The 24,150-nt window shown below is 39.8% G+C and overlaps 1 long non-coding RNA gene across 2 annotated transcripts in view; it reads left to right on the top strand.

Moving 5' to 3' along the window:
* LOC123381293 overlaps positions 1 to 22,946 on the top strand; it is a 312,463-nt gene extending 289,517 nt beyond the window's left edge. For both annotated transcript variants that reach the window (XR_006588131.1, XR_006588130.1), the window contains 2 exons: positions 11,276 to 11,433; positions 21,847 to 22,946. This is a non-coding gene — a long non-coding RNA (uncharacterized LOC123381293). The remainder of the gene's footprint in view (positions 1 to 11,275; positions 11,434 to 21,846) is intronic.
* Positions 22,947 to 24,150: the final 1,204 nt, after the last annotated feature.

Below are 24,150 nucleotides of genomic sequence, written 5' to 3'. Positions count from 1 at the left end.
AGTAATACTCTAAAACTTGCATGTGTTTAGATAGATATGCCCATGAGATCATGTTGCAAAGGCCTTAGAAGGCTCTGAAATGGCCTAAATGTGAGTTTAACACAGCACGTAGTGCAAATTAGTGCTTAAGAAATACTTTGAAGACGATGGGCGTTTTTGGAGATTGAGTGAGATAATACACATAAAAGCACCCTGCATATAAGAGGCTCTCATGATGTTGGCTAAATGGGAATCTGAATTCCTGGAAGGCTTTGTCCAGAAACTGTGGGACAAGCACTACGACAGAGACAAAGGTGGTAGTGCTCTGTAAAACACATCCAGTGAGTTTATTGTCTGTTTATCATACGCAATTCGACTGATGGCCATATTATTAGAAGCTAGGAGAAAGCAATGAGGGGTTTAAAATGGGCAGTTGATGGTCATCTGCGTGACCCTAGCTGCCTGCTCTCTAGAGACAGGGGTCAGTGAATGAGTTGCTGGAGCATGCTGGTTCCGAATGGGTTTCTCCGAACATTGGTAGTGGGGTGAGGAGGGAGAAATTGAACAAAAAACAGACCATAATCCTCTCTTGGCCTAGGCCAACACCAGATAACCAGCCATCTTCATTTGTACTCACCCACTTACAAAGAAGGATTTAGACGGAGGTCTCAGGAAAGAAAGGAAAGTTAAAGATACGGAGCTGACTTAAAACAGAGGTTTCCAGTTTTGCGGGGGGTGGGGGGTGGTCAAAGGGACCAAAAAAAGCATAGATTTTAGAAGGCAGAAAAGAGCAATGATGTTAGAACAACTTAAATCGTGGCCAATTATCAGTCTGCCAAATACTTGGAAGTAATTTCCAGGGTTGGCAACTCCCTGGACATTCTGAGGCAGTGTAGACAACCAATTTGAATTATTGACAGAAAAATATTTCTGGTCAACCAGGATTGTACAGACTGGCCATTTACAGCTGTCAGATCATCTAAAAGATTGCCAGTCTGTCACCTAACTGCTTTCCGAGGGTCCAGGGAGCCCTGTTTCTGGTGGCAGGATTCAGTGATAGGATGACACTGGTCTGTAGTCATTACATGCCTTCAATTCCTGGACTTGAAATCAGTATATATATATTTTAAGTTTATTCATTTATTTTGAGAGAGACAGAGAGTGAGCAGAGGAGGGGCAGAGAGAAAGGGACACAGAGAGAGAATCCGAAGCAGGTGCTGCACTGTCAGCAGAGAGCCCGATTATGGGGCTCGAATTCACTAACCGTGAGATCATGACCTGAGCTAAAGTCAGATGCTTAAATGACTGAGCCACCCAGGCGCCCCTGAAACCAACATTTTAAAATAAAGTTGAAGCCGGGGCGCCTGGGTGGCTCAGTCAGTTGAATGTCCAACTTCAGCTCAGGTCATGATCTCAAGGTTCGTGAGTTCAAGCTCTGTGTCAGGTTCTGCACTGGCAGAGTAGAGCCTGCTTGGGATTCTCTCTCTCTGTCCCTTTCCCACTCACACTATCTCTCTCAAAAATGAAGAAACATTTATTTACAAATTAAATAAGGGGTGCCTGGGTGGCTCAGTCAGTTGAGCATCTGACTTTGGCTCAGGTCATGATCTCACAGCTTGTGGGTTCAGGCCTGCGTCCAGCTCTGTTCTGACAGCTCGGAGCCTGGAGCCTTCTTCGGATTCTGTGTCTCCCTCTCTCTCTTTGCCCCTCCCCTACTCACACTCTGTCTCTCTCTCTCTCAAAAAATAAACATTAAAAACATTAAAAATAAAATAAAATAAAAATTAAATAAAACTGGGGTGCCTGGGTGGCTTAGTCGGTTAAGTGTCTGACTTCAGCTCAGGTCATGATCTTGTGGTTGGTGAGTTCGAGCCCCGCGTCGGGCTCTGTGCTGACAGCTCAGAGCCTGGAGCCTGCTTCAGATTCTGTGTTTCTGTCTCTCTCTAACCCTCTTCCGCTCACACTCTGTCTCTGTCTCTCTCTCTCAAAAATACATAAACATTACAAAAAATAAAAAATAAAATAAAGTTGAAGATAAAAATTCCTTTGGGTTCAATTTTGTATTTCTCTTAAAAAAACTACTTTATAAGTTATCAGACTAAAATTGATCACTTTTAGGTATACAGCATTATACATTTTTACAAATGTACAGGTTCATGCTACCACCGTTATAATCAGGATACAGAACAGTTCCTTGTCCCCCCAACCCCCAAGCTTCCTTGCTACCCCTTTATAGTTCACCCCTTCCCTCATCCCAACCCCAGAAACCACTGGTATGCTTTCCATGCCTACAGTTTTATCTTATTGAAAATACCATCTAAGTATAACATTAGAGTATGCAACATTTGAAACTGGCTCCTTTTATAGAATAATGTTTTGAGCTTTATCCAAGTTGTTGAATATATCAAAGGTTTGCTCCTTTTTATTGCTGAGTACTATTTCATTATATGTACATACCACAGTTTATTCAGCCACTGAAGGACTTTGGGTTGGTTCTTGTTTTTGGCAATTAGAATAGAGCTGTTATAAACATTCACGAACAGATTGTTTCAAGAATAGACGTGTTCATTTTTGTAGGGTAGGTATTCAAAATGGAACTGCTGGATCATAGGTTAAGATCACATTTAAACTGCCAAACCATTTCCACAATGGAAATATCATTTTGCATTCCTGGCAGCGATGTAGGAGAGATCGGTTGTATTACAAGGTCAGTATTTTTTATTTTAGTCATCCTAATAAGTGTGTGGTAGTATCTCATCATGGCTTTAATTTCGATTTCCCTAGTGACTAATGATGTTGAAGACTTTTTCACGCGCTTATTTTTACATCCTCATATTCTCATGGGTGTAGGGTCTGTTCAAGTGTTTCACCCACTCAAATTTTCTTTCTTATCTGTTGTTTTGAAAGTTTTTAAAGTTATATTCTGGATTCAAGTCCTTTGTCAGCTCTGTGATTCAGAAATATTTTCTCCCAGTATGTATCTTGCCATTTCATTCTCTTGCCATTGATATTCCCAGATCGAATGCTTTAAATTTATGATTTTTCTTTATATTTTAGTCTAGATATTTATAGTTTATGTTTTACATTTAGATCTGTGATCCATTTTGAAGTGATTTTTGAATAAGATGTGAGGTTTAGGTTGACGTTTATTTTTTAGCATATGGACATACAAATTACTGGTCGTTACTGGTCTCTGCCACTGCTTGGTGGATTGTCTTGTAGCTAGTGCATGAGAGAATGGAAACAAGAGGGGAGAGAAAAAATAGCCACACAAATGGAGAATTTCTGCACTTCTTTAAAAAAAATTTTTTTAATGTTTATTTTTGAGAGACAGAGAGACAGAGAGAGATAGAGCCAGAGCTGGGGAGGGGCAGAGAGAGAGGAAGACACAGAATCAGAAGTAGGCTCCAGGCTCTGAGCTGTCCGCACAGAACCTGATGTGGGGCTTGAACTCATAGACAGTGAGATAGTGACCCGAGACGAAGTCAGATGCTTAACCGACTGAGCCACCCGGGCACCCCTCTGCACTTTCTGGTCACTAGGGGTTCCCCTTTTTACTCCTCCAACCAGAGCCTCAGGTTTTCTCCCAGACCTCACTGTCTGCTCGGGGTGTTCACTCCTGGCATCCACTGCATTCAGTTCAGGCTGAAGGATACTTGGAAGGAATAGATGGTAAATGTACCACTGTCCAGTGGTACTGCAAGTCTGGTATTCTTCCCTGATTAACCTGCTCCTATTCACTCCTCAGGGACCCCAATATTTGCTCCATGCATTCGGTTCAGGTTTTATAGTTGTGGGACAGATGGGTTTAGTGTGCTTATTTCATCTTACCTGGAATTTTCTCATTTTGCTTTTATTGCCTCCGTCTAGCACATTTATATCTTCCTCCCCACCTCCCTTCTTCACCAGCCCACCCTCAAAGCTTATCATTAAAGTTCAAGTTGGGTTGTTCCATATTGTTTCAGTTGTCTGATAGTTGATATTTCCTTAAGAGAGATTAGGTCGTTTGACCCATTATTTTATTCATGGGCTTTGACCAATAAAAAAATAGTGTTTAAGCATGATTTTAGGTTTGCAACCTCATGGCAAATGTTAGCCTTTAGTGCACAGGATGAGGAAGTGTGGTAGGTAAACAGCAGTCAACTTGTGAGCACAGAGCACTTAAATCTTTAGCAAACATTTCCTACAACTTTGATCAAAATTAGGATGCAATCAGAGTCTTGCGCCCTGGTGGTACTAACCTTCCACTGAGCATTAACTTTTATTGAAAGATTATATTCACTTTTTGCACCTTGATATTTTCCTCTTTATGTCAACTCTAATGCATTTAACTGTTTAAAGCAAAGATGCTTTCAAGTTTATCATAGGAAGGATTCTATGGTAGTCCAGTTGCTCTCTTTGTTGTTCCAGGCAATTTGCTTCCACGTTGCCATAAAAAAGTGAGACGCTGACATGGCTTCCAAAGTCTGGGCTCCAATTCATTCACCTCTGCCTCCCCTACTGCCTGCCCATGACCACTGATGTTGTATCTCTCTATTGTGTCTTTTGCTCAGATTTATACAGCCAACAGTTATTGTTGGTTGACTTGTAGCATAGATAATAAAAGTTTAATGAAAAGGGAGTGAGAACTTAGCTCTTCATTTTAGCTCCTGTTTTTCTTCTGTTAAAAACCAAAAGCTTTTTTTAAAAAAATGGAAGAAAGCACAGTGACTTGACCTTGAGTTGTTGAAAAATACTTCCTACTTTTTCTCAAGCTCTAAGGATCCAATACTTGGTCTCTCTGTTGTGGACTTGATTGATCTGAATATGCTGATGGAAGGACACTGATAAGTAGGAGGCAAAGAAGCTCAAAGTAAGACCAACAGTTGGTAACTCAGGGCCAGGCAATTCATAAGAGGGCACTGACAACACAGGTGCCTTGATTCCAGGAAGGAGCATACTTGGATGCAAGAGACTCCTCCAGGTGAAACGAAGTAGTTCCTGGTGCTATATTCAGGACTATATTCCAGGCCCTATTGGCATTGTTTCTTCACCTGTTGATCAATTTCTACCAGGGTCTAAAGTGATGAGGGAATTAAAGCTCCTCTTTCTCTACCACAGCCTGCCCTGCACTCAGGACACCAGCATAGTAAAGACTTGGCAAAGTTCTTTGGAAATCACAAAGGTCATTATCTAGGCTGAGTTTAAATTTAGTGGTCAAAATACATAAAAATTTACTATTGTAACTGCTCTAATGAGGCTTGATTTCTCCCTATGGTTCTGGGGGACAGTATTCTGGCAGTTTTGCCCCAGTGAAATGTCAGAGCGGGTGCCTAAAATAACTAACACATTAACTTTTGAAGTTTTAAGATGCCTTTGCTCTGATCCTAGACAAATGACTACATATCTCTATGCTTCAATTCTCTCATGGACAAAAGGGCAGATGCTGCCCATTTGTCCTACATGATTGTTACAGAGAAAACTATTTCAGTGATTCTAAAATACTTTATAAGTACAAAGTACTGGAAAATGCCACTTAATGGCAATATAGTTCCACCTATAGAAGAGAACAATATTGGTATAGGAGACAAAGGAACATAATAGTCCTAGAAAAGATAGAGGACTTCATAGCTTCATAGCCCGAAGCTGAAGATTTTTCTTTGCAAAGAGCAAAAGAAAATTAAAACCCAATTACTTCCAGTTTCTTTCTTTCTTTCTTTAATGTTTATTTATTTTTGAGAGAGAGAGACACACAGAGATAGAGCATGAGTGACAGAGGGACAGAGAGACAGAGACACAGAATCCAGGCACTGAGCTGTCAGTACAGAGCCTGATGTGGGGCTTGAACACACAAACTGCGAGATCATGACCTGAGCTGAAGTCAGGTGCTTAACCAACTGAGCCACCTAGGTGCCTCAATTACTTCCAGTTTCTGGTTTGGATGTAGGGAGTTGGAAAGAACAACATCCGTGCTCTTACCAACAACAACAACACAAAACAGGTGGACACACCTTAAGTTAACAACTTTTTTTTGAACCCATAAAGGAGCTGAGGTCATGTGTCAAGCACCTAGCCCAAACCGAAGGTGATACAGTTTTCCTCTAGGCCAAGACCAGACCTGGACACTTGCTTACCTGAGACAGATGCAACCAAACAGAAGTAGGAATATTTCATCACGAATTATTAAGGAATTGGTAGAGACTGAGTATGGGCTGGTGAGAAACTATGTAGCTCCTTGGAACCACAGGTATCAGGATAGTTTGCGCGGCTCTTCTCTAGGTACCTTACCAGGCACTTGCACAAAAGGATTGGAGGCAGTTCTCAACCCATGCCTCGTGGTAGAAGTCTGAGGGAGGGAACAGTGGCTGTTACCAGAGGGCCACAGAACTCTGTCCATACCCCATTCCTTACCTCTACTATGGAAACATAAGGCTTAAATTCTAGGGAGAAAGCACGCACTACCACCCTTAGAACACTGGAGAAAACCCATTGTAGCTAAGGGAGGTAAACATAAACATAAACATAAACATTTTTCCTGGGGGGATGGACAGGATTATGTGCTTGGACTAGAGCTGGGGGTGGGGCAGAGAAAGAGCCACACTCAGAGAAACAGCGCTAAGACTGTAGCTTGATTAGCACAGCAGAAAATGCCTTCCTTGCTCTCCACCATCATCAGACCAGCAACCTTCAAATAGAAGTGATAATGAAGTATACTCCTGGGTAGTAGCAAGAGCAGGGAGAGATACCCTCTCTGAAGTGCAACACAAAGCAACGACCCAGAACTGAGGATAGAGCAGATAGTTGGAAAAACTCTGAAAACAAAAGGCAAGGTATCAAAGAGGAATTTGAAGCCTATGGTACACTTATGGTATTCAAAACCTTACCAAAGTCCCAAACCAGCTCAATTCCTAACTGGATTGACTCCACATCCCATACTAAAAGACACACACACACACACACACACACACACACACACACACACACACGTGCCTATCTCTATATTGAGAAACTCGAAACTCAAACCGAAAAAACTATTTACTTCATTTCATCCTTTACTGTCCTACACAGAATATCAGGATTTTAACAATAATTTATGAAAATTTTGCATATGAAAAAGCGAGGAAAAAAGAAAAGACTCAATACATTATTAAGACACAAAGCAATTGACAGAACCAGATCAGATAGGATATAAAAGTTGGAACTATGACAGGGAAATTTAAATAACTATGATTAATATGTTGAAGGCTATAATGGAAAAATTGAACAAAATGCAAGATAAAAGAGAATTTTAGCAGAAAGATGGAAACTATAAGAGTCAAACAGAATTTCCAGGAATAAAAAAAAAAATAGTAACAGAGATGAAGAATGCCTTCGTGGGTTTATTAGTAAACTCACATAGCCAAAGAAAGAATCAATGAAATTGAAGATAGATCAAGAGAAATGACCCAAACTGAAAGACAAAGAGTTAAAAGAATAATGATTGCAAATGTTTAATATTAATGACAGACAGTAGAGCACAGATAAAGAACATTAAGTAGGATAATAAAATTGCATACCTAGGTATTTCATGTTTAAACATCTGAAAGCAAGAAAATTTGAAGAAAGCAAGAGGAAAAAAAGAGACATTATATGCAAAAGAATGACAAATAAGAATTATAGCAGACTTTTGGGGTGCCTGGGTGGCTCAGTCAGTTAAGCATCCAACTTCGGCTCAGGTCATGATGTCACAGTTCATGGGTTCAAGCCCCACGTTGGGCTCTGTGCTGACAGTTCAGAGTTGGAGTCTGTTTCAGATTCTGTGTTTCCTTCTCTCTTTCTGCCCCTCCCTCCTCTTGTGTGTGCGCTCTCTGTCTCTCTCTGTCTCTCTGTCTCTCTCTGTCTCTCTGTCTCTCTAAACGTTAAAAAAAAGAATTATAGCAGACTTTTTGCCAGAAACTGTGAAAGTCAATGTACAAAGTGAAGCCTTTAATTTAAAGTGCTGAAATTAAAAAGAAAAATCTGTCCATCTAGAATTCTATACTCAGAGAAAATATGTTTCAAAAATAAGCAGAAATACTTTCAGGCAAAAGGAATGATACCAGTCAGAAATTTGGATCTGTCCAAAGGAATGTAGACTGCCAGAAATGACTAAGAGTAATAAGAAAATTCATTTTGATTACTTTTAATTACTCTAAAAGTTAAATGAACGTCTAAAACCAAAAAAAAAAAAAAAACAACCAAAAAAAAACCCAAAGTATTTTATGTTTATATGTATAAAAGCAAAATATATTATAACAATGTAATAACAGCACAAAATTTGGGAAGGAGGAACTAGGAATATATTGTTGTAAAATCCATATACTGCATGTAAATCATTGTAATATGACTTTAAAGTAAACACTAACTAAATAAATTAAGATGCACATTTTAAACCCTAGACCAACTTTTAGACATTTCTAGATGTATAAATAATAAGTCAATAGTGGAAATAAAATGTAACCACAAGAAATATTCAGTTAAACAACAAAAAAAAAAAAGGGGAAAAAAGAAAGACCATATGGAAAAAATTGAAATCAGATAACAAAGTGGTTTATTTTAATACAACCATATCAATAATTACATAAATGTTAGTCTAAAATACCAACTAAGAGACAGACTGGTTGATTTTAAAAGCAAGATCCAACTGGATATGCTATGCACAAGAAACTCACTATAATACATAAACATAGATTGGCTAAAAGTAAAAATGCAAACAAATATACCCCACAAACTCTAATCAAAAGAAAGGTGTTATTGCTAATTCGTGTCAGATAATGTAGACTTCAGATCAAGAAATATTATCAGGAATAATTGAAGGATATTCTGTAATAATAAAGGTAGAAATTATCCAAGAAGACATAAAATCCTAAAAGTATGCACACCTCACAACAAAATTTCAAAATACATTAATAAAAACACTTGATAGGTCTAAAAAGAAAAATAGAAAAATCCTTCATTGTCATTGGAGACTTCAAGACTCCTTTCCCAGTAATTGATATAAAAAGAGTAGACTGAAAAATAAAATAAGGATATAGAAGATCTGAACAATACTGTAAACCAACTTGACCTGACATTTATAGAACACTCCACCAACCACATAAAAAGTAACGTTCATTTCAGTTGGAATATTCACCAATATAGACTATACTTTGGGTCACAAAATAGACTTCATAACACATTTGAAAGAGGAGAAGTCAAGCAAAGTATGTTTTGTAAATTATGTAAACTTATAAATTGTGTTTCAGAAATCAGTAACAGAAAGACATCAGAAAATACCTAAATATTTCAAAACAAACAATATAATTTTAAGTAACTTAAAAGCCATAAAGCAAAAATTAAATGTTTTTAACTGAATAAAAATAAAAATGCAAAATTTCAAATCTTGTACATTACAGTTATAGCAGTTTTGAGATCACAGTTTATAGAATTAAATGCTTATATAAGAAGATAAGCAAGGTCTCAGATCAACTGATTTTTTGACAGAGGTAAAGACAATTTAAAGAAAAAAGATAGCTCTTCAGCAAATGGTGCTGAAGCAATTGGGTGTCTACATGCAAAAAGATGAACCTTAACCCATCCCTCACACTTTATGCAAAAATTAACTCCAAAGAGATCACAGACCTAGATATAAAACATAGAACTCTCAAATTTGGGGAATAAATTACAAGAAAATCTATGTGAGCTTGGATTGGGTAAAAAGTTATTAGATAAGATGCCAAAGCCTGAGCCAGAAGAGGAAAATTAATAAATTGGACTTCATCGAGTTTAAAATTGCCACTATTCAAAGGGCTGCATTAAGAAAATGAAAATTCATGCCAGAAATAGTGAAAAATTTTTTTCAAATCATCTTACAAAAGACTTGCATCCAGAATTTATTTTTATAAACACTTAAAAGTCAAGAAGAAAACATAAAACCCTATAACAATGGGGAAAAGATTTAAAAATTTGTCTCCAAAATATATACAGTGGCAAATAAGCACATCTAAGAAAATCTCAACATCGGGTCGCCCGGGTGGTTCCATTGGTTGAGCATCCACTCTTGATTTCAGTTCAGTTCATGATCCCAGGATTGTGGGACTGAGCCCCACATCAAGCCCCACGTCGGGCTCCATGCTAAGCATGAAGTCTGTTTAAGATTCTCTCTTCCTCTCCATCTGCCTGTCTCCCCAGCTCATGCACACTCTCTCTCTCTCTAAAATTAAAAAACAAATTTTTTAATAAAAAATAAACATTGGGGTGCACCCAATGCTTAAAATGCTTACAGCAAGTGTGCTAATGCTAAAAACTGGAAACTGCTCAAATATCCCTCAACTGGTGAATGGATAAACTACGGTACCTCCATACAATGCAATACCTAACTTGACCAATAAAAAAGAATGAACTATTGATATATAGAATGGCACTGATAAATATCAAATGCTTTTATTACATGAGAGAAACTAGACCTTAAAGGCTAGATAATATAGGATTCCACTTAAATTATGACATTCTAGAAAAAAGAAAACCTATAGAGACAGAGAGCTGGTAAGTGGTTTTCAAAGACTGGGGTTGCACGTGGGGCTGGCTACAAAGGGGCAGTGCCTGGGAGCCCTTAGGGGTGGTAAAGCTGTTTTGTATCACAACTGTGGTGATGGATATACAACTTGATACATTTGTCAACACCTAAAGAGTTGTACACCACAAAGCGTATATTTTAGTGTTTAAATAAAAAAAAAACCAATAGTAAGAAAGGAGTTGCAACAAACCTCCTGATAAATGCACAGGGTATATCTGAGGGTATTTAGATGACACAGGAGAGGCTGAGCAGACTTTCATGATGATAGGATATTGGGTGGAATTTTCAGGGAGCAAGCATGTAATGCTTCCGATAATATTTAGGAATATTTAATTAAAGTTGGTTTCACTGGGCTGAAGTATAAGATTCATATTTTTCTCTTTTATGGTAAATATTCTAATATATATCTGGTATTTGACCTTGTCTGATTATAAGACAAGGGGCAATGTACCTCAGGGAACTCTAGCAACATGAAGTTATATTTGAGGAAGAGGAGGAAGGGGAAAGAAAGAAAATTTACCGAGTGGTTTTTATAATCCATGCATTTTTCTAGACACTTTTTTTTTTAATAAAGAGTCACTGATTCATTTATTACTGTGAGTCCAAGAGACTATTATTCCCATTACACAGATAAAGATACTAAGGCATGGACTAGATTGAATAATTTACTCAAAGTTCTGCAACTAGCATGCAGGAGAATCTGAGTTTCTCCTAAAGGTTACCTGTTCTGTCCTTCTTCCTCAGGTGGTATCACAATCTACGTGTAAATGGAATGAAGAAAGTGGAGGTTGATCTTTGTCATCTATTGTCATTGTTCCTTCGTCTGGAAGCTGTAGAATCTGCATAGAATCCCAGTGACTTTAAAACAGAAGATTGCAGGCAATGAGGCCTCTCACTGTATTGTGGGTATTGCTCCTTACGCTTGATAGTTAATAGTGTCTGTTAAGTGTTTAAAATTTCACTTAAACATTCCTAAGTAAAGAAAGTGGTATTTGACTAAGCGTTATAAGATTTACAAAATTTATCACTTGTGATTTGTTCCCATACGTGTTCAGAGCTTCAGAAACGTCTTCTTTAGAATTCTAGACTAGCATTAAGAAATCACATGGAAAAAAATAGTACCACTTCCTTACAAATGGAGAATAGAGATCAATGTCAGAATAGGAGACATTAGGAATATTTCATTAAAATTGGTTTCACTGGGCTAAAGTAAAATTCATATTTTTCTCTTTTATGATAACTATTCTGATATATAGCTGGTATGTGGCCCTCTTATGCTACCTTCAGTTAAAGACAACTTCCCAGCACAAAATTTATTAAGTATTTGAAACCATCAACTACTTATATGGAGAGATACTGGGGCGTCTGAGTGGCTCAGTAGGTTAAGCATCCGACTTCGGCGCAGGTCATGATCTCACGGTTTGTGAATTTGAGCCCCGCATCCGGCTCTGTGCTGACAGCTCACAGCCTGGAGCCTGCTTTTGATTCGGGTGTTTCCCTCTCTCTCTCTCTCTCTGCCCCTCCCCGGCTCACGCTCTGTCTCTGTCTCTCTCAAAAATAAACAAACATTAATAAAAAATTATTAAAAAAAATAAATATGGAGAGATACTATATTCCTGAATACAGAGACACTACTTTGTTTTTTCTTTCTTCCCCAGTTTTGTTGAGGTATTATTGACATGTAACATTGTATGAGTTTAAGGTGATACATGTCTATATATCAAAATAATTATAACAAAGGTGCCTGAGAGGCTTAATTGAGCATCAGATCTTGATTTTTGGCTCAGGTCATGATCCCAGGATCAAGCCCCATGTTGGGCTCCATGCTGAGCATAGAGCCTATTTAAAGATTCTCTCTTTCTCTCCCTCTGTCCCTCTCTGTCACTCATGTTCTTTCTCTCTCTAAAATAAAAATAAAATAAAAAATACAAAAAAAAATCCTCAAAAACAAAATAATTACCACAATAAGTGTAGTTAATATTCATCACCTCACTCGGTGACAAATGTTTTTCTTGAGGTGAGAACTTTAAGATTTATTCTCTTAGCAACTTTCAAATATATACTACAATATTGTTAACTATAGTCACTATGAGCTCATGCAACTCAGCAAAAAAAGAAATAATCCAATGAATAGTATGAACAATAAAGTACATAAGAAATTCCTATGTAATAAAAGAGATATTCCCAAGTACTCCCTGAATGATTAATTGCTCAGTATTTGGTTTTTGAGACCAATTTGGGGGAAAAAAAAATCAGATCTCTACCCCATATACCAAATAAATTCCAAATTAAATATTTAACTATAAAAAGTGAAACACGCGGAGGTTTGCAAGATGGCGGCTTAGGAGGACGCTGGGCTCACCGCACGTCCTGCTGATCACTTAGATTCCACCTACACCTGCCTAAATAACCCAGAAAACCGCCAGAGGATTAGCAGAACGGAGTCGCCGGAGCCAAACGCAGATGAGAGGCCCACGGAAGAGGGTAGGAAGGGCGGCGAGGCGGTGCGCGCTCCACTGACTGGCGGGAGGGAGCTGGGGCGGAGGGGCGGAGGGGCGGCTCACCGACCAAGCAGAGCCCCCGAGTCTGGCTTGCAAAAGCGGAGGGACCTCACGGACTGTGTTCTGACAGCAAGCGCGACTTAGCCTCTGGGAGGTCATAAGTTAACAGCTCTGCTGGGAAAGCGGGAAGGCTGGAGGACAAAGGGAGGGAGAGCTGCTGAGCCCCCTGACGACAGGGCTCAGTTTGGTGGGGAACAAAGGCGCTCGCCAGCGCCATCTCCCCTGCCCATCCCCCAGCCAAAATCCCAAAGAAAACCAGTTCCTGCCAGGAAACTTGCTCGCTCCGCGCAAACACCCAACTCTACACTTCTGCGGAGCCAAACCTCCGGCAGCGGATCTGACTCCCTCCCGCTGCCACAGGGCCCCTCCTGAAGAGGATCACCTAAGGAGAAGCGATCTAAGCCTGCCCCTCCTGCCCCCATGCACCTTGCCTACCCACCCCAGCTAATACGCCAGATCCCCAGCATCACAAGCCTGGCAGTGTGCAAGTAACCCAGACGGGCCACACCACCCCACAGTGAATCCCGCCCCTAGGAGAGGGGAAGAGAAGGCACACACCAGTCTGACTGTGGCCCCAGCGGTGGGCTGGGGGCAGACATCAGGTCTGACTGCGGCCCCGCCTGCCAACTCCAGTTAATACACCACAGCACAGGGGAAGTGCCCTGCAGGTCCTCACCACGCCAGGGACTATCCAAAATGACCAAGAGGAAGAATTCCCCTCAGAAGAATCTCCAGGAAATAACAACAGCTAATGAGCTGATCAAAAAGGATTTAAATAATATAACAGAAAGTGAATTTAGAAAAATAGTCATAAAACTAATCACTGGGCTTGAAAACAGTATACAGGACAGCAGAGAATCTCTTGCTACAGAGATCAAGGGACTAAGGAATAGTCACGAGGAGCTGAAAAACGCTTTAAACGAAATGCATAACAAAATGGAAACCACCACGGCTCGGCTTGAAGAGGCAGAGGAGAGAATAGGTGAACTAGAAGATAAAGTTATGGAAAAAGAGGAAGCTGAGAAAAAGATAAAAAAATCCAGGAGTATGAGGGGAAAATTAGAGAACTAAGTGATACACTAAAAAGAAATAATATACGCATAATTGGTATCCCAGAGGAGGAAGAGAGAGGGAAAGGTGCTGAAGGGGTACTTGAAGAAATCATAGCTGAGAACTTCCCTGAACTGGGGAAGGAAAAAGGCATTGAAATCCAAGAGGCACAGAGAACTCCCTTTAGACGTAACTTGAATCGATCTTCTGCACGACATATCATAGTGAAACTGGCAAAATACAAGGATAAAGAGAAAATTCTGAAAGCAGCAAGGGGTAAACGTGCCCTCACATATAAAGGGAGACCTATAAGACTCGTGACTGATCTCTCTTTTGAAACTTGGCAGGCCAGAAAGAATTGGCATGAGATTTTCAGGGTGCTAGACAGAAAAAATATGCAGCCAAGAATCCTTTATCCAGCAAGTCTGTCATTTAGAATAGAAGGAGAGATAAAGGTCTTCCCAAACAAACAAAAACTGAAGGAATTCATCACCACTAAACCAGCCCTACAAGAGATCCTAAGGGGGACCCTGTGAGACAAAGTCCCAGAGACATCACTACAAGCATAAAACATACAGACATCACAATGACTCTAAACCCGTATCTTTCTATAATAACACTGAATGTAAATGGATTAAATGCGCCAACCAAAAGACATAGGGTATCAGAATGGATAAAAAAACAAGACCCATCTATTTGCTGTCTACAAGAGACTCATTTTAGACCTGAGGACACCTTTAGATTGAGAGTGAGGGGATGGAGAACTATTTATCATGCTACTGGAAGCCAAAAGAAAGCTGGAGTAGCCATACTTATATCAGACAAACTAGACTTTAAATTAAAGGCTGTAACAAGAGATGAAGAAGGACATTATATAATAGTTACAGGGTCTATCCATCAGGAAGAGCTAACTATTATAAATGTCTATGCGCCGAATACCGGAGCCCCCAAATATATAAAACAATTACTCACAAACATAAGCAACCTTATTGATAAGAATGTGGTAATTGCAGGGGACTTTAACACCCCACTTACAGAAATGGATAGATCATCTAGACACACGGTCAATAAAGAAACAAGGGCCCTGAATGAGACATTGGATCAGATGGACTTGACAGATATATTTAGAACTCTACATCCCAAAGCAACAGAATATACTTTCTTCTCGAGTGCACGTGGAACATTCTCCAAGATAGATCATATACTGGGTCACAAAACAGCCCTTCATAAGTTTACAAGAATTGAAATTATACCATGCATACTTTCAGACCACAATGCTATGAAGTTTGAAATCAACCACAGGAAAAAGTCTGGAAAACCTCCAAAAGCATGGAGGTTAAAGAACACCCTACTAACGAATGAGTGGGTCAACCAGGCAATTAGAGAAGAAATTAAAAAATATATGGAAACAAACGAAAATGAAAATACAACAATCCAAACGCTTTGGGACGCAGTGAAGGCAGTCCTGAGAGGAAAATACATTGCAATCCAGGCCTATCTCAAGAAAGAAGAAAAATCCCAAATACAAAATATAACAGCACACCTAAAGGAACTAGAAGCAGAACAGCAAAGGCAGCCTAAACCCAGCAGAAGAAGAGAAATAATAAAGATCAGAGCAGAAATAAACAATATAGAATCTAAAAAAACTGTAGAGCAGATCAACGAAACCAAGAGTTGGTTTTTTGAAAAAATAAACAAAATTGACAAACCTCTAGCCAGGCTTCTCAAAAAGAAAAGGGAGATGACCCAAATAGATAAAATCATGAATGAAAATGGAATTATTACAACCAATCCCTCAGAGATACAAGTAATTATCAGGGAATAATATGAAAAATTATATGCCAACAAATTGGACAACCTGGAAGAAATGGACCAATTCCTGAACACCCACACTCTTCCAAAACTCAATCAGGAGGAAATAGAAAGCTTGAACAGACCCATAACCAGCGAAGAAATTGAATCAGTCATCAAAAATCTCCCAACAAATAAGAGTCCAGGACCAGATGGCTTCCCAGGGGAGTTCTACCAGACGTTTAAAGCAGAGATAATACCTATCCTTCTCAAGCTATTCCAAGCAATAGAAAGGGAAGGAAAACTTCCAGACTCATTCTATGAAGCCAGTATTACTTTGATTCCTAAACCAGACAGAGACCCAGTAAAAAAAGAGAACTACAGGCCAATATCCCTGATGAATATGGATGCAAAAATTCTCAATAAGATACTAGCAAATCGAATTCAACGGCATATAAAAAGAATTATTCACCATGATCAAGTGGGATTCATTCCTGGGATGCAGGGCTGGTTCAACATTCGCAAATCAATCAACGTGATACATCACATTAACAAAAAAAAAAGAGAAGAACCATATGATCCTGTCAATCGATGCAGAAAAGGCCTTTGACAAAATCCAGCACCCTTTCTTAATAAAAACCCTTGAGAAAGTCAGGATAGAAGGAACATACTTAAAGATCATAAAAGCCATTTATGAAAAGCCCACAGCTAACATCATCCTCAACGGGGAAAAACTGAGAGCTTTCTCCCTGAGATCAGGAACACGACAAGGATGCCCACTCTCACCGCTGCTGTTTAACATAGTGCTGGAAGTTCTAGCATCAGCAATCAGACAACAAAAGGAAATCAAAGGCATCAAAATTGGCAAAGATGAAGTCAAGCTTTCGCTTTTTGCAGATGACATGATATTATACATGGAAAATCCGATAGACTCCACCAAAAGTCTGCTAGAACTGATACAGGAATTCAGCAAAGTTGCAGGATACAAAATCAATGTACAGAAATCAGTTGCATTCTTATACACTAACAATGAAGCAACAGAAAGACAAATAAAGAAACTGATCCCATTCACAATTGCACCAAGAAGCATAAAATACCTAGGAATAAATCTAACCAAAGATGTAAAAGATCTGTATGCTGAAAACTATAGAAAGCTTGTGAAGGAAATTGAAGATGATTTAAAGAAATGGAAAGACATTCCCTGCTCATGGATTGGAAAAATAAATATTGTCAAAATGTCAATACTACTCAAAGCTATCTACACATTCAATGCAATCCCAATCAAAATTGCACCAGCATTCTTCTCGAAACTAGAACAAGCAATCCTAAAATTCATATGGAACCACAAAAGGCCCCGAATAGCCAAAGGAATTTTGAAGAAGAAGACCAAAGCAGGAGGCATCACAATCCCAGACTTTAGCCTCTACTACAAAGCTGTCATCATCAAGACAGCATGGTATTGGCACAAAAACAGACACATAGACCAATGGAATAGAATAGAAACCCCAGAACTAGACCCACAAACGTATGGCCAACTCATCTTTGACAAAGCAGGAAAGAACATCCAATGGAAAAAAGACAGCCTCTTTAACAAATGGTGCTGGGAGAACTGGATAGCAACATGCAGAAGGTTGAAACTAGACCACTTTCTCACACCATTCACAAAAATAAACTCAAAATGGATAAAGGACCTAAATGTGAGACAGGAAACCATCAAAACCCTAGAGGAGAAAGCAGGAAAAGACCTCTCTGACCTCAGCCGTAGCAATCTCTTACTCGACACATCCCCAAAGGCAAGGGAATTAAAAGCAAAAGTGAATTACTGGGACCTTATGAAGATAAAAAGCTTCTGCACAGCAAAGGAAACAACCAACAAAACTAAAAGGCAACCAACAGAATGGGAAAAGATATTCGCAAATGACATATCGGACAAAGGGCTAGTATCCAAAATCTATAACGAGCTCACCAAACTCCACACCTGAAAAACAAATAACCCAGTGAAGAAATGGGCAGAAAACATGAATAGACACTTCTCTAAAGAAGACATCCGGATGGCCAACAGGCACATGAAAAGATGTTCAGCGTCGCTCCTTATCAGGGAAATACAAATCAAAACCACACTCAGGTATCACCTCATGCCAGTCAGAGTGGCCAAAATGAACAAATCAGGAGACTCTAGATGCTGGAGAGGATTTGGAGAAACGGGAACCCTCTTGCACTGTTGGTGGGAATGCAAATTGGTGCAGCCGCTCTGGAAAGCAGTGTGGAGGTTCCTCAGAAAATTAAAAATAGACCTACCCTGTGACCCAGCAATAGCACTGCTAGGAATTTATCCAAGGGATACAGGAGTACTGATGCATAGGGCCACTTGTACTCCAATGTTCATAGCAGCACTCTCAACAATAGCCAAAGTATGGAAAGAGCCTAAATGTCCATCAACTGATGAATGGATAAAGAAATTGTGGTTTATATACACAATGGAGTACTACGTGGCAATGAGAAAGAATGAAATATGGCCTTTTGTAGCAACGTGGATGGAACTGGAGAGTGTGATGCTAAGTGAAATAAGCCATACAGAGAAAGACAGATACCATATGGTTTCACTCTTATGTGGATCCTGAGAAACTTAACAGGAACCCATGGGGGAGGGGAAGGAAAAAAAAAAAAAGAGGTTAGAGTGGGAGAGAGCCAAAGCATAAGAGACTGTTAAAAACTGAGAACAAACTGAGGGTTGATGGGGGGTGGGAGGGAGGAGAGGGTGGGTGATGGGTATTGAGGAGGGCACCTTTTGGGATGAGCACTGGGTGTTGTATGGAAACCAATTTGTCAATAAATTTCATATATATAAAAAAAAGTGAAACAAAAATGCACTGAAATTATTAATAAGTATATTTATACTATGATACTATTTTTATGTTATAAAAATAGTATAAATACATTTATATTCTTCAGAATGCAGAAGGCCTTTCTACATATGATATCGAAGGCAGAAATCAAAAGGAAAAAACTGATAGTGCCAACTATTACATAAATGTAAAATTTCTGTAAATCAAAATCTTTATAAATTAAATTAAAAGAAAAAGTGCCAATGAGAGAGAAAAAACATTTGCAACATATGCAGCAATAAAAGCATTGATATCTCAAATATAAATAACACAGAGATAACCTACTGAGAAAATGGCAAAAGATTTGAGCAAACTTTACACATAAGAATATAATTAGCCAAGAGACATGAAAAAGTTAAATCTTAAACTAAAATATTCAAATAAAAGAAAATTTGAAAATAACAGGATGCCCTTTGGAGCTTATCACATTGTTGAATAATGACTTCAAATACCCAGTATTGGCAAGGATTTCAGTGAAACTAACATTCCCATTTATTAATACAGAGAAGTTTTTACATGAGTATTTGACCACACATTTTAAAAGAGCCTTAAATTCTGGATAGTTTTGACCCAGACCCTCCAGTTTTAGGAAACTATCTTAAGGAAAACAACAATCTGGACAAAGACTTAACTATGTGCGTTGAATTATTGTTATGAATAACAAAAAGTAGAAATACCCTGTATGTCCAGAAATGGTTTGCAAGTATTGATTGTTAAGACTCCAGGAATTTTCTAAGCCAGTCATTGAAGTGGCGGTAGCTTGAAATCAACCGTGATGTGATGCTACTTACACCACAGAAATCAGAAAATGCTACAAATCTAGTCTGGTTTTGTCCCTCAGAGAGCCAGTTGATAAACATCTACCCACATTTGACTGCTTTATAGCTATTATTTATAATATTTACGTGATACTAAAGTGAGTCTTTATATGTTTTATTTTCTGAGTAATTAAAAATATTTATTTCTTATGCCTGTGTATCTGAATTTTCTACTTGGACTATGTGATACCTTTGTACTAAAGGTGTAGTGTTGGAATGAGTAATTTTTGGTGTTCCTGACTATGTCACTCCTAAATACTATTGTCAGAATCCCTGTAATAATCTAGAGCAGCGATCAGAAATTCCTGCCCATGGGCCAATTCTAAACCAACAAATCCAGAGTTACACTTTAGTTCCTGTGTGCAAACGGCTATCAGATTCACTGTTTTTTAATATCTTAAACTCTCCTCTTCTTGAGCTAGGGTTGAATGCAATCGGATGAACCTTGAACAAGAGAATATATTCTTAGAGCTATATTAGGAGCTCATGGGAAAAGCTCATTGTTTCTGAATGGTAAAATAATTTGTTGACCATGATTAAGAAAAGTGGGTAATTTCCCTACAGGATAATGACTTGTATATCATAACACCAAAAAAAAGTTGCAATAAATAAAATTTTATTTAGCCAATATACCGTTACATTAAAATTTAATATACAAATGCTCACTCTGCACAGGGATAGGCAAGGGTATTTTAGACCACTGAACATGCACTTCATCAAGATGTCATTGGTACAGAAACACTTGTGCCAAAGAGCTTGAAGCTCATCTTCTGTGAAAAGTCAGTGCCCCCCACCCCCACATTTCTTATTTCTTACCTCTAGATCACCTGGAGTCTTCAGTCTACCAGTTGAATGTTGATTGGACCCAAATTCTGAAATCTTTTAAAATTTATTTCCTATACAGTGCCAAATCCATTTCCTTAACTTGCACTACTCTTTGTTTCTTTTTACAACAAATGTGAACAGGGAGGAAAAGGACTTAGGGATGGGAAGATGCAGCTGTTCTAATTGTATAAGCACAGATCAAAACAGAGCCTCCCCACAGTGAGGAGAAGGTAAAGGGACTTACCCACTGGACCTGTAACGTTTTGGGTGTTTGCAATGGACATGGCATGACCATAAACGTACTCACAAGCGTGCTCACAGTATACGTGCACATGGTTTGCATTTATGTGTCTATGAGTGTGGAGGGGAGAAAGAAGGGGTGAGCACAAATCCGATATATTTATATTGCTTTTTAATTTTATTTTTTTCAAAGTTTTTCTATATTTTTAGATTTTTTTGTGTTTATTTTTGAGAGAGAGAGAGAGACAGAGTGTAAGTGGAGGAGGAGCAGAGAGAGAGGGAGCTACAGACTCGGAAGCAGGCTCCCGGCTCTGAGCTGTCAGTACAGAGCTTGATGCAGGGCTTGAACTGACGAGCTGAGCTGTGAGATCATGGCCTGAGCAGAAGTCAGACGCTTAATGGACTGAGCCACCCAGGTGCCCATTTCCCGAAGATTTTCTAATGACACACGTCTATAGAGAATCTATTGTGGGGTTGGCTGCAGTGATGGTGTGAAGAAGAGGCGCTCCCCAACCTTGGGGAACTTAAAATCTGGCCAATGAGACAAACACATGAATAATTAACAGATAAGTGGCATTACACTGGTCAGGTGATAAAAACAGCTCTGGGAATGCAGAGAGGGCCATTTGTTGTCCAAACGGGAGTAGGGCGTAAAGAGTGTTAGAGAAAGTTCCTCAGAGGTGGTGTTCAAAAGAGGAGTGACATTTCACTTGTTGCAAAAACGGGGCACCTTTTGCGTGGAACAAAAGTACAGGCATGCTCTGTGGTAGGCAGTGGCTGGCACACTGGGTCTGCATTCTGCAACGGTGTTAGGAGATGCAACACATTCCTGTAAGTAAGGATTTCGGGTCCCAGGCCAACAATAAATCATGGAAGAAGGAAGGACCTAAAGGTGAATGAAAAGAGAGCAAAAAGTGAACCAACAACCCCTGACCCCCAAACCTGACCATTTCCATTACTTTTCACACTACGAACAAAGTAAGACATGATGAACTCTCTTAAAATCTTAAGTTTGCCCTGGTTGGTTTTTTAAACACGGCAAGATGAAGAGAGTCATGTAACACCCTCATGATTTCATTCATACCTGTGTACTTTGTTATACATAAAGGAGGGGAGGTGACCGACTTCATTCACTTCTTCCACAGGCATTTAGAGGGCACCAACTTTGTGCCTAGAGCGATGCTAGATGCTGGACAAGCAAGAGAGAAAAGGTCTAGCTCATGGGATCCTGATGTGCCTGAACAGGTGTGTAAAAAGGAGTCTCCTGTCTGTACCTTGTCCCACAGGATTAGAGAATGGAAGTCACATGTGGAGGTGAGCACAGTAAAGGGGCCAGCCTGAATGTTGCTCTGTGTCTTGTCCCTAGACCACTTTTCTGCTCAGCCAACAAAAAAAGCAAAAGCAAAAAAGGCCCACTTGCAACATTGGCCCCAGACGTTCCTATGATAGCAGAGACTGTGGATGTGTGTGTGAGCCACGGCACTGTTGTCAGTGGGAGTTGGCAGCCTGGCCCTTGCCTTTGGGGCTGGCAGCAACAGGAGAGGTGGAAGAAGGTGGGAGTCACAGAGAATCCAAGAGGCCAAGAGTCACATGGAAACCCCTGCCCTCTGGGGGCCTCTGAATTGCTTTTGGAGAACTTTAGACTGCTAGGGTTCTGGGATGGAGAAAAAAGCCAGGGAACAATGATTTGTCACAATTTTTGTGACCTCAATTTTATGACCCCAACAACCCTGTGAAAGAGGATTTGGGGTTTTTATTCTCAAGACACAGATGAGGAAACAGAACTGGTAAGGCGATTGATTTGGGGCTCAAACCCAGACTGGCTTCAGAGTCCTTTTTTTTCGTGTTTTTAAACAAATGGTCCTCATGTTAGCATTGTGCATCACAGGGCATAAATAATTAATACTTGGAAATTCATCTATAAACACAAAGAATCCGTCTACAACCATGATAGAGCCTTCCCTGAAGTGGTTAGTCTAGAAGTTTGAACACAGTGGGTGTTCAAGAGATTTTTAAAGATCTATTCATTGGAATGACCTAGTCAGATTGGCCAAGGCAGGTGCCTAAATTCTCTTCCTCTATTCAGGGCAACAATGGCACCAGGGGTCTTTCAGGCCACTAATCCCTTCCTGGGTCAGTGAGCTTCAGCTTCAGGCTTCTATTCCCTGTATCTTGTGAGCTTGACCTTGTGAAGACCCAGAAGGAATGTAAAGTCACATACTTTTTCTATAGTGGGTCAATTTTCTATATTGGGTCTATTTCAATTTTTTAAATAGATAAAGGCATCAATATCAATGCTGGTAAGTATAGATTTTAAAAATGGTTTTTTTAAAAAAAAATTTTAATATTTATTTATTTTTGAAGGAGAGAGACAGAGAACAAGCAGGGGAGGGGCAGAGAGAGAGGGAGGGTCAGAATCTGAAGCAGGCTCCAGGCTCCGAGCTGTCAGCACAGAGCCGACTCGGGGCTCAAACTCACGAGCCATAAGGTCATGACCTGAGGCGAAGTCAGACGTTTAACTGACTGAACCACCTGGGCGCCCCTTGAAATGGTTTTCAAGGTCAATACATATTAATTGAGAGTACTCTGATACTATGGTGGCTTTTCTAAGAATTACCTGGGCATTACTGGAAGGTAACGGATCTTACTGGCTTTGAGTCTCTATTCCACTCTACTCACATCGGTGGGAAGGAACTAAGCAACATGGGGCTTAGAACAGAAATCTGAAAATTGTGGATGGCAGGCAGATAGGAGCCACCTGTTTAATTGTATTCAAACTCGTCTGAACTGGTTTCCAAAGACCTTCATCCTTCTCCTGCCTTCCAAGAAAAAGAGCAAACCAGCATTTTCTTTTAACTCAATTCTATTTGGGAAGGGTTTTGAAACTAAAAAGAGTCGGGGCGAGGGGAGGGGGCAGAATCTGATCTACTGGCTTTTGCAATACACCAGCCGTGCTGTATACAGAATAAGGAAGCTGCATTTCAGATTGAGGTTGTGAGGGTCACAAGATAGCAGTGTGAGCCCCTGCTTTAATGCTGAGCGTGACATTTTTGTATCCTTTGTGTGGTGGTCCATATGGAGCAGCATAGCACCTAGTCGGAGCCGGTCTAATTCCTTCTGGAATGACAGGAGAGGGTGTAAACCAGCCAGGAGCAAGCAGAAGCATTCGATTCTGTAGGTTTATGCCAACATGAAGGCTGCTGCCTACTGTGTGATGCTGTGCTGAGCCAGCTCGTCCTCGAGCAAACCAGTGGTATGAGATGACACTGGTTCCTCCACGGCTTTCTGTGCACAATCTCCAGTGATTATCTGACCGAGTGATTGTGCTGCTGATGCTCAGGTGCATGGTGGCAGTGGGGGAGGGAAGAAGGATAAACTCTGTGACACCCACTGATATGGGATCCTTGCTGCAGGGATGTTCACAGCCCTTTGCTTTTAGCCCTGGTTGC

This window comes from Felis catus, chromosome D3 (genome assembly GCF_018350175.1).
Source record: "Felis catus isolate Fca126 chromosome D3, F.catus_Fca126_mat1.0, whole genome shotgun sequence".
Classification (NCBI taxonomy): domain Eukaryota; kingdom Metazoa; phylum Chordata; class Mammalia; order Carnivora; family Felidae; genus Felis; species Felis catus.
The sequence above is the reverse complement of the archived record's forward strand: the minus strand, read 5'-3'. Positions and strand labels throughout refer to the sequence as shown.